The 3652-nt window shown below is 40.2% G+C and overlaps 1 non-coding gene across 1 annotated transcript; it reads left to right on the top strand.

Annotated features, from left to right (window-relative positions):
• Positions 1-2881: 2881 nt before the first annotated feature.
• Positions 2882-2988, top strand: LOC130029631 (U6 spliceosomal RNA). The gene has a single exon (XR_008793382.1). It is a non-coding gene; the product is annotated as a U6 spliceosomal RNA (small nuclear RNA).
• The last annotated feature ends 664 nt before the right edge of the window (positions 2989-3652 follow it).

The following is a 3652-nucleotide window of genomic DNA, read 5'->3' as shown; positions in this document are numbered from 1 at the left end:
TCTATACCACTTGATAATTATGTCCTATTACAAGAATCAGAGATAGTACAGCAGGTAGAGTAACTGCCTTGCATGTGGACCCAGGCATCCTAAAGGGTCTTGATCTTGGTCTAAGTGATCCCTGAGAGCAGAGCCAAAAAGCCCTGAGAACTACTAGGCGTGGCCAACGAAACTGCTCCTGGATGTTTAGAAACTAAAGCTTTAGCCAATACAATCCTAGTAGTTTGAAATTAAAGTCTCACATCATAATTAGAACTTTCAAAGAGCTTAAAACACATTGTTGCCACACTGTCCAAATCTGTCCTCCACATAAAGATTATCTCATTCTGAAGATCAAGGAGACAAGTCTTGAAACTTGAACTCACACTCTAACTGCATGTTGCTATTAGAAGAACACTGGGCAATTTGCATCACTTCTCTGGACCTCAGTTTCTGTTAAGCAGATTTCTAGAAGCTTAATCAATATCCCTGTGGCAAGGTGTAGCAGCAACTCTCAGCCTATTCAATATATTTTTTTAGAGTCAGCATAATCTCATAGAGAGCTTGAGACTGTGTTCAAAGGAGCTCAGTAGTGATAGACACAGGTGACATAACAAAATGATTGTTGATGCCATGCTGCTGACCTTCATTTATCCCATTAAAAAATGTATATGAGTGATGAGTAACCAATCAAAAATGGAGTTCCCTTGTCATATCACCACAAATTGTAGTACCTAAATAATTAAGTCATGAAGACTGTGGCCCCCCTGTAAGTTATCTTCACTTCACAGGTGGCCTGGTCACCATCCCTCCACGATGAGGTCATGTCCATTTCTGGGACCCCAACCCAGATCATCCTGGGATAGTCCCCACAGTTTAGCAGGCATCCAGGTCAGTCTCATCATCTGCTCCACATTGCACAATGGCTGCTACAAGCAATAGCTACTCAAAAAGACACAATGGTGAGGGCAAATTCAAAGTAAATTTGAATTTACTTTTGTGAGTGGTATGAGACACTTGAAGGCGTTCCAAGCCTCTCTCTTCCTCCTGCGCAGCTCGGGTGCCAGGTCATTTGTCATGCTGACTTCTCGACCTAGGTACACATAGCTGTTGCATTTGGAGATGGTCATTCCATTGAGAGCAAATGGGGCATCAGGAACGAAACTGTTTCACATAAACATTGTCTTCTTAAGATTCAGCTGTAGTCCTACCTTTCCACACTTATGGTCAAAGACGGCCAGCATTTGTGCCGCTTGGCTGATGTTTGGTGTTATTAAAACAAAGTCATCAGCAAAGTGGAGGTGGTGTAGTTGCCAACCATCTATCTTCACTCCCATTCCTTCCCATTACAGTCGTCGCTTGATGTTCTCGAGGGTGGCACTGAAGAGTTTCGGTGAAATGGTATCACCCTGCTGAACCGCTTTCTTGACATCAATGATTACTTCTTTGTAGAATGGTGAGATCCTGGTAGTGAATCCACAATACAGCTCATGGAGCAATTCATCTTGATGTATTGGGATTCAATGCCCTGATTGACTAGAGCAATCAAGAACGTAGAAGAAATAGCTCAGAGGACAAAGAAATAGCTTCAAGAACGTCGAAGAAATAGCTCAGAGGACGAAGAACCTCCGGCTCCAGGCACATCTCTTTGATTCCACTGTTCTTCCTGCATTAACACATGCCTCAAAGACCTGGGCCCTACGCAAACAGGATAAGAATGCTATTCAGGTCTCCCAAAGAAGAATTGAAAGAGCTATGCTTGGAATATCACGTTTCACTCAAATGAGAGAAAGAATCCGTAGTTCCGACATCCATCGATGATCAAGCATCAGGGACGCTGTCTCGTTTGCCAAGGTGTCAAAAATCAGATGGGCTGGTCACGTAATAAGATTTAAAGATGACCGCTGGACTAGAGCTGTTACCGACTAGATACCACGGGAAGTCAAAAGATTGCGTGGCCGCCCACCTACCAAATGGTCAGACTTCTTCATCAAGATCATGAATGATCGGTTTGAGGTTCTTCATGTTCCCAGAGCGAACAGATGCCATTGGGCTACACTAGCACGCGACAGGGACAAATGGAGATGTTACTGGCGCCTGCTCGAGCAAATCGACGACTAACGGGAAGTTAAGTGATTAAGTGAAGTGATGAGACACTATTCCATGTCATTTTCACATGCAGCTCTATAGTTTCTCAAACATCATTTGTTTAAGAGATTTCCTTTGCTTCACTTCATAGACTTAGCACACCTATGTTCATTGCAGTCAAGATACTGGAACAGCCCAAATGCCCAATTACAGAAGAATGGATCAAGAAGTTGTGGTATATACACACATTGAAATATTATGTAGCTGTAAGAACAAAAACATAACATTTGCCACTATATGAACGAAACAAAAGGGCATTATACCAATTGAAGTAAGAAAAGGGATATATACAGAATGATCCATGTCATAGGTGGGATTTAAAGGTATAGAGTAAGAGAGCAACAAAATAAAGAGTTGGTACATGTAACTAAGGGTGGTGGGTGGGGGTGGAGAGGCTGTAAATATGATGGACCTTTGGGATATTGAAAGAATGAAGTGGTAATCTGGTAGAAGATGTGATATTACAATGATGCATGAAACCATTTCACGTATGCATAAAACCATTGTTAACAGCATTGTAAATCACAGAAATTATAGTACCTCAATAAAGATTTAAACATATAGACTGACAATGAAATATAGACTATATTTCTTGTCACAATAATATATACTCTATTAAGAGCAATAAAGAACCGTTAACACAAAGGTTAATTTTACCTATATTATTGTTATTATTTTAGATTATTAAGAACTCCCATCTGAAAATAAGGTTGAAGCTTTCCATTTATCAGCATATCATATAACAAATTACACAGTGCTCACTTCGGCAGCACATATACTAAACTTGGAATGATACAGAGAAGATTAGCATGGCCCCCGTACAAGGATGACATGCAAATTCATGAAGCGTTACATATTTTTAAGCTGTTAAATGCCAATATAAAAGAGCACCTCCTCCAATTCTTTACTACGTGTCTATAATAAGCCACAGATTAATGTCTGAGAGAAAGGACATATTTTAGAAGAGGAGAAGGCTGTGCACTATCGACTGTCCATATTCAGAATACTTTCCCATAATAAGAGGAAACACTGTAAGGGAACCTCAAAGTTTACCTTCATACAACCACAACAGAATGAAGAAACACTGCAAATATCCACTACAAGGAAAGGACAAAGAAAAGAGTCCCGAACCCTCAACAGGGGTTACCCACAAATAGGATTCTCCGAAAAGGATTCTGAGATGAAATGCTGAAGATGTTCAAGGAACTATTCAAAGAATCAATGGAGCAGACATCCAGAAAATTAAAGGAAGAAATGATAGAAACAGTGGAACAGATAGTCGAGAAAATATTGGAAGAAATGAGAGCAAAAATAAGAAAGCTACAAAAAGAAGTGTCCCAAATAAAGGATTCTGTAGGTGAAATTGAAAACTCAGTGGATTCCCTAAGCATTAGAATGTCTACAGCTGAAGACAGAATTAGTGATCTTGAATATGAGCAACAGAAATAGTACAGGCAACAATAAACAATGGGAAATTTCCTCAAAATAGCTCTAAGGTGAATCAGAGGCCTAGGGGATGATCCAA

Source organism: Sorex fumeus, unplaced genomic scaffold, assembly GCF_029834395.1.
Source record: "Sorex fumeus unplaced genomic scaffold, SorFum_2.1 ptg000003l, whole genome shotgun sequence".
NCBI classification, from domain to species: Eukaryota; Metazoa; Chordata; class Mammalia; order Eulipotyphla; family Soricidae; genus Sorex; species Sorex fumeus.
The sequence above is the reverse complement of the archived record's forward strand: the minus strand, read 5'-3'. Positions and strand labels throughout refer to the sequence as shown.